This window comes from Rhinolophus ferrumequinum, chromosome 9 (genome assembly GCF_004115265.2).
Source record: "Rhinolophus ferrumequinum isolate MPI-CBG mRhiFer1 chromosome 9, mRhiFer1_v1.p, whole genome shotgun sequence".
NCBI lineage: Eukaryota > Metazoa > Chordata > Mammalia > Chiroptera > Rhinolophidae > Rhinolophus > Rhinolophus ferrumequinum.
The window spans coordinates 70,488,965-70,497,046 of record NC_046292.1 but is presented as its reverse complement, the minus strand read 5'-3'; positions in this window follow the sequence as shown (position 1 = coordinate 70,497,046).

Sequence of the window (8,082 nt, the reverse complement as noted above, 5' to 3'; positions counted from 1 at the left end):
ATGGCTGCATAATACTCCATTGTATAAATGTACCACAGATTCTTAATCCAGTCATCTACCGATGTGCATTTTGGTTGTTTCCATGTCTTGGCTATTGTGTATAGTGCTGCAATAAACATAGGGGTGAATAAATTTTTTTGAATTAGTTTTGGATTTCTCCGGATAGATACCTAGGAGTGAAATTGCTGGGTCATAAGGTAGTTCCATTTTCAGATTTTTGAGATACCTCCATACTATTTTCCATAGTGGCTGCACCAATCTGCAATCCCACCAACAGTCCACAAGGGTTCCCTTTTCTCCACATCCTTACCAGCACTTGTTGTTTGTTGATTTATTGATGATAGCCATTTTGACTGGGGTGAGGTGGTATCTCATTGTGGTTTCTATTTGCATTTGTTTAATGATTAGTGAGGTTGAGCAGTTTTTCATCTCTGCTTGCCATATGTATGTCCTTTTTAGAAAAATGTCCTCTGCCCATTTTTCAATTGGGTTGTTTGTGTTTTTGGAGTTGAGTGAGTTTTTTAATAAATTTTGGATATTAACCCCTTATCGGATATATCATTGGCAAATATCTTCTTCCATTCAGTAGGATCCCTTTTTGTTTTATTGATGGTTTCCTTTGCTGTAAAAAAAACTTTTTAGTTTGATGTAATCCCACATGTTTATTTTTTCTCTTACTTCCCTTGCCCAAGGGGATATATCAGTAAAAATCTTACTCCGGGTAATGTCTGTAAACTTTCTTCCTATATTTTCTCCTAGGAGTTTTACGGTTTCAGATCTTAAAGTCTTTAATCCATTTTGAATTTATTGTTGTATATGGTGTAAAGAAGTGGTCCAGCTTCATTTTTTTGCATGTGTCTGTCCAGCTTTCCCAGCACCATTTATTGAATAGACTGTTTTACCCCACCGTAAATTCTTGCTTCCATTGTCACAGATTAAATGACCATATAGGCATATATTTATTTCTAGGCTCTCTATTCTGTTTCATTGATCTATATACCTGTTTTTATGCCAGTACCATGCTGTTTTGATTACTGTAGCTGAAAAATGATTTAAATGGATATTTGGTGACACCAATGTGGCAACTCTTCTAATTTGCTTGAGTTTACAGACTCTTTGATCTTCTTCTATAAGTAATACATTTTGTCTTGTTCAGCTAACACTGTGCACTGCGAACTACATTCCCAAATGCTTCAGAACCACTCATCTTGCTTACTCTCCTCCTCTAGGAAGACTCGGGGAGATTTCTTCTCTGTCCGGTTGATGAAGTACCATGTTCCCCAGTGTCTGCCGTGGAAGACCAGCCCCAAGGAGGGTTATACGAAACTGGCAGATTCTCTTGACTCCTATGTTAGGCTTTTCTTACTCCTAGAGTTTTGTATAGCATGGCCTCCCCATTTCCCGTAACACCGCTTTCAGGAGTAAAATATTTGAAAAAAGTACTATAAAGATGAAAAGTATGCTTGGAAAATATATGAGGGAAGGAGAGGGAGGGAAGGCAGAAAACCAAAAACAGAGAAAGGGAGGCAAAAGAGAAATCTGACCACTTTAAAGTCAGTTAATATAATTATAGTCATTCAGTTGAGCAATGAAAAAATATGACAACTTCACAGGTGCGAAAACAAAAAAAAAACACATGGCAATGGGGAAGGCAAAGAAAAGTTGAGAAAGACAGTAACTCTGACCTGGTCCTCTTGCCCTGGAATGATCCTACAAGCTATTTTTACGCTGCGGAGAAATGTAAGCGTGGTCATAGCTATCTCTGGTTTCATGTTTATGTATCACTGCAAATCACAAAGGAGAGCGAATATAAACATATTTTACTAAGTAAGGCCACTGGCTTTTCTGATCAGAAATATTTCAGAAGGGAGAAGGCAGGGACCACTACTCAGTCGTTGTGTTACTGGCGCCCTCTAGTGGCTATTTAGATTCCCTGTATGTGGATCCTAAAATGCACTTCTGAGGAGGAAAAGACCTTTAGAAAAAAAAGAACTAAACTTTTTAGAAAACCAACACCACCACCAATAAAAAACTCACCTAATTTTAATATCCTAACACAGAGGGTTTTTATTTTTCAGTGTGCTCTGGCGGCAATGCTAAATTTTTCAATTGGGGAAAATAAAATATTTGCCTGTAATATAATTATTAAAAATAAGCTGTCTTTGACAAAATAAAAGGGCAGTGTCTAAGACAATAGCAATTAGTCCTTCGGGGCAGGTTTCTCCTGTCCGTTTGCCAATATCTTCATCCAATTCTACCTAGAGAATTTGCACAGGGGAATTGAACCCTTCCGATAGGTTAATACAATGCTAAATAATTGCTATTTACATATTGATGAATGTACTTGGAAAAACATTATTCTATTAAAAATCCTTTCCTCATCGTTTATGTGTAAAGACTATCCTTTCATTTATGTTTAGGTAGCTCTGCAGAGCTTAACACTATTGTGAATTTGCTGTTTAATTCAGTGTTAAGGATGATCGAAAAAAATCTTCACTTTGATTCTTCACTAAGTTATTAGTAATGTTTGATACAGCTATAACAATCCAAACAGATCCCAAGGTAACCACGTCATAAATTGTTTGATAGCCTAAGGCTTTGGGCATTATTTGATAGGCAAAAGCAAGTTGTGATATTGACAGCATTCTTTCAAAGATAGATTACACTATTGGTACCGTAAAGGACAAACTAGATCAGGAAACGAAAGACCAGTTTGGAGGCTAGTTTGGATATTCCAAGTGAAATATGATGCAAGCCTAAGCTAATAAGGCAGAGAGGATGGAAAAGATGGGCCAGGTTGAAGATTTATCTGAAAAAGAATATTCACCACTACTGACTGAATATGAGAAGGGTGAGAGGAAGGAATTGAGAATAACTGAGGTTTCCAGCTTGGGAAAATGGATGGATGGTGACACCACTAACTAAAAGCAGGAATCTAGAGGACAAGAGTGTTTTGTTTATCCAGGTAGGTAATAAATAAAATGTGAACAAAACAGGAGGCACACACTAAACCTGACAAGCTCAGGGAGGCCCGCATGGCGGGCCTTACAAACCCAGAGACCAAAGAAACCACACAGGGTGGTCTGCACGTAAAAATTCCTAACTAAAAGCGGGTCATGGTGGGTAGTCACCCCCTGGGCCTGTAGCTTCCTCGACAAGGTCCGTCATTACCTTTGAAATTGTCTATTGTCTTGGTGCATCTAAGATAACATACCTTTGAAATGTCAGAGTTAATTTTCTTTTCCAGACCCCTCAAAGGCACAACCGCCGGCACCAGAGCACGAGACCACGTTGTTGTCTTGTTACCCACGTACCCTCTCTATGTGCTGTAAAGGTTAACTGTCCTGTACCCACCAATGTATGAGAAGTATGTGTCTCCCCATTTTACTTTTTTATCCAATCTCAGAGATTTTGCCGCTTTGCTTTCTCCCATCTCTTATCTACCACCAATGAATTTCATGTGACCTCCCTTACGTCTCTTCCTTTGATTCTAATGTATAAAATAAGCTGCAAAACTGCCATTCTCCAGAGCATTTGCTCAGCCATTGAGATTGTGCTTATTGGCAACTGTTGCCAGTTTGGCTCAAATAAACTCTTATAAGACTTTTTCTTAGGCTGGATGTTCTCTCGTCGACAATGTGTTTTGTATATCTAGGTAGAGGTGTCCAGAATACAGTTAAAACTACGAGTCTGGAATTCAATGTTGAGGTTGGCATTTAAGAAACAGATTTGGAAGTCAATATTTATAAATGAAGCCATGAGAATAGATAAGGCCATCAGATAAGCACACCAGAGAAAGAAAAGAAGAGGCCCAAGAAAATCATGTGGGATCCACTGCATTAGATGTGTTAGGGACCCTAAGATACGAATTATCAGAATTACAAAAAAAGAAAATAACAAAACAAACAAAGAAAAAGAATGATCAGAATTAGAAGGACCTTAGACAATGGTATTTGAGAAGATCAGAGAGGATAGATCATCAAACCATGGTAGTAGACAGTGTCAAATTGAGCAGAGAAGTCAAGTAGACTATGCATTAAAAACCAGCCATTTGCAATGAATTCACAGGCTAAAATAACTACCATTCAAAACCAGACAAACAAATAAGCATACTAATCAGGGTAATACAAAACAGACAATGATTTCTAAAAGCTTGTCAAAATTCTTTTGCTGTACTAGAATTTAGATATATCAAATACTGTTTGCATGGGCTCAGTGTACACACACACACACACACACACACAGATTTTTCTAGTAACAGAATTGGATCAGTATTCTCATTAAACAGCTTTAATTTCAACATGAGGAAATGAAAATCTTAAGGAGTCATAAGTTTCCCTCTAATTACCACTGTAGTTGTATCTCACCAATTTTAACTTTGTTCTTTATTACCAAAGACAATACCGACATTTCCTATTTATACATTCTTTGACACAAGGTTGTATAATTTCCACATATTTTTCTGGATTTTCTAGATATGTAGTTACTGATATTTACTTTAATTACATTGTAGTAAGAGAACACACTCTATATCAGTCTTTTGAAATTTACTGAGACCTAAATTGTGGCCCAGCATATGATCTCTCAATATTTCCTGTACAATTGAAAGCAATGTATATTTGACAGTTGTTTGGAATGGTATTCTTTAACTGTCAGTTAAAAAATCAGTTGATGGTGGTGTTCATATCTTCTATACCCCTACTGAGTTTCCGGTCTCTTATTTTTTAAATTACTGAGGGCTAACCTTGAATGTTTCCCTTCTTTTAAGGGTTACAATCTTGTGCTGCCTGTAGTTCAATACCTAAAGAACTGCCTTGCATATTTTGTCCAGTTTTATAATTGTATAGGAATCGAGGGTAAAACCAATACCAAGTATCCCATCATGGCTGGAAGTATGAGGTTGTATACTCAAAGTCCATATTCTTTAACCACTTTTGTAAATTACCTCTTTAATGGGATTCTATGTATAGGAAAATGGTAAATGGAAAAAAGTTCTTAATAATGTGGAAAAACATCAACAGGGATTGGAGAATGAGAGAGCTGAAAGAATAAGAAATTATTGTCATAGAATGTGGATGTAGGAATATAAGAGTTCCTAGAATGAACACATGATAATCAGATCCTGATATGGCCACAGGTATGGATGGCTAAAACATAATAATCTAATCTGTTTTGCAGAAAGAGAAAATAGTGATCTGAGAGCCACCAGATTATGATCTTTGATGGCAAGAACTGTGTGAATAATGATGGTAAATAAGCAAACTATCTAAACAAAAATGGAAATAGAAAAGCAAGAAAAGTTTTGAGGAAAGATAATGAGCTGAGTTTTCGATTAAATTTTTCTTAAAAACAATCTACAGGATATGCAGGGAATTTTCTGAGTAGGCAACTGAATATATAGGTCTGCTGCAAGGAAAAGATAGAGATAGATCTGGAGGTTATTACCATAAAGAGTCTTATTGAAGCAATAGGACTCGGTAAGATTAACTAAGAAAAACATATATCTTTAGAATAAGAAAGATCCAATGTAGAAACCCAGGAAATCCCAAAATTCTAGAGACAAGTAGACTAAGAATGGATGTTCAGAGAAGTGAAAGGCAATATAAAGAAGAAATTTGGTATGCCAGTTAAGAGCATGGACTCTGGAATCAAATACTTGATTCAAATCTTAGATGTTATACTTGTAAAGAAAGCTACATGACCAGGAGAAAAATTACTTAACGCTTCTGTCTGTGCCTGTTTTCTGTAAAAATATAGCGATAGATAATAGTATATACCTGATGAGAGACAAATCATGATGGCTCTGAAGCTCATCTGACCTCAGCCCCCTGCCCTCTCACACTTTTACTAGCAAAGATCAACAAGTTTCAATGAACTCAACAGAGGAACAAAAAGTTTCCCCCTTTCTAACAAGGCAGTTTCCATTGGTGCATAGCTGCACAGATATTCTCTGCCCACCCCAACCTAATAAGTGTGTAGAATATTATGAAGACATGGTTCCTCTCGGCTGCAACTTTGATCATGGTGCATGCAGACGAGGATGGATTTAAGCTGTAGGATAAGAGTTTGAGGGATTATGTGTACTCTACTACTAACCTCCTCGTTAAGATTTCCTCAAACTATTTTATGTCCACATCATGTGGCACTATAGTGCTGTGTTACATGACCTTCTTGCAAGATATTTCCTCAGAGGGTTGTTGTGAAGATTAAATAAATTAATATATGTAAAGTGTTCATAACACTGCCTAGAATGTAGTAAACATTATGTAAAAGTTAGCTCTGTTTTTAAAAGGAGAATCAGGGAGGACTTGCAGTGTTCTAGAGTCAAAGAGATACTAAATGAGAGCTGGTAAACAAGGTCAAATGCTACAAAAAATTAAAGTATGAAAACAGGACACGGTGTGTGGCAACAGAGTAGTAGGAGTGAAAGTCAGATTGTATTAACAGAGAGTAAAACAGGTAGTAGAGACGACTTTTCCTAAGAAATTTTCTGACAAAAGGAAAGACAAAGTACACTGGTTAGGGCTTTTTTGCTTCCAAGTGACAGAAATCTAGTTTGAACTAGCTTGTGACAAGAGCTTACTGTAAGAATATTGTGGTGTTTAAGAATGCAAGGTCCATAATGTGGCTGGGTCTCACAAACACGTGGAACCAAGGATCACCAGTATTCTTCTTCTTGTTTCTCTCTGTAGGTCTGCTTCATTTTCTCTCCTCCTTTATCCAGACTAGTTGCATTACTTCTTTGGCCCACATGGGAGGAAATATGGCCATCAAGAGCTCTGGAGTCTTGCATTTCACAGTCCAGGCACAAGAGATGGTAGAGTGTGATTTTTCTTTTTCAGTTCCAGTTTCAAAATTCTTAAAAAAGGACTCTAGCCCTACTTATATTAAGTGTCTAATCCTGGGTGAATCAACTGTACCAGGGATCATAGAGGTTAATGGATTAGACCATAACATGGCTATTTCTATTGCAACTGTATGAATCCAGTGGGATGTGTAAAAGATCAAACAAAATAATAAGCATGCACTATAAGGAGACAGAACATTTTCTTGAGGGGTAAGTAGTATAAAGGTGGGGGTTTTGATGGTGGTATTTTTAGGCTAGAGAAGGGATTTGAACATGTTTAAATGAATGGAGGCAAAGGAAAATGATGGAATTTTGTGCTCAAGTAGAAGGATTAGCCTTGAAAAGAAATAAGCCTTTCTGAGATAGGAGGGAAGAAAATATGAATGTACATGGGCATACGAAGGTCTAGAAAGATGAAGGAAATTGAGGGAGATTGGACCTGAAGACCTCCTATGAAATACGTCAGTAAGCTATCTCAAGAGTGTGGGAGACACGGTAAAAGAGATGCTTGAAAAGAAAAATGAATATTAATATACTTGTAATGAAGAAGAGACAGGCAGTGAAAAGGAAGAGGTTAAAGTTTGTCAAAAATTGTTCATAGTCCAACTCAGATTGGAAACTATAAATTTATTAAGGTGCCAGATGTACACTGTGACTCTACTCAGTAATGCTCACTCGTCTTATGAACAAGAACTCACAAGGCACATGCCAGAAAGACAGGGGAAAGGGAAATAAGGGTGCTGGCTAAGGAGACTTAACTCTTAGGAGCAAGGTGTTAGAAAGTAGCAGTAAAAAGATAAACTTTATTCCACACCTGACAAGTAATTCCAAATTCTGCATTAGCATTGTCAAATGGTACTGTCAATATATTAATGGCTTTAATGATTAACTATTAGAAGATTAACTCCGTATTATTGTCTAAGGATCATTTATATTCACTTACAAATTAAATATTTGGTCTAAAGACATCAACTCTGAACTCTTGAGAGATTTATAAATTCAAACGTTTAAATATGTCATCTTTACTTTCCTGCATAATTTTTATTCTACCATAAATCTAACCATGTTTAAATGGAGTCACTAACCCAAAGTCCATCTCTTAATGCTTATAACAAATCAATTTCTTTGGAACACATACTTGTGTCTTTGTTAAATAATTCTACCTGTAAAACAGGAATATTAATAGTATCTACTTTACAAGACTGCTATGTGGATTAAATGAGTTATCAAATATA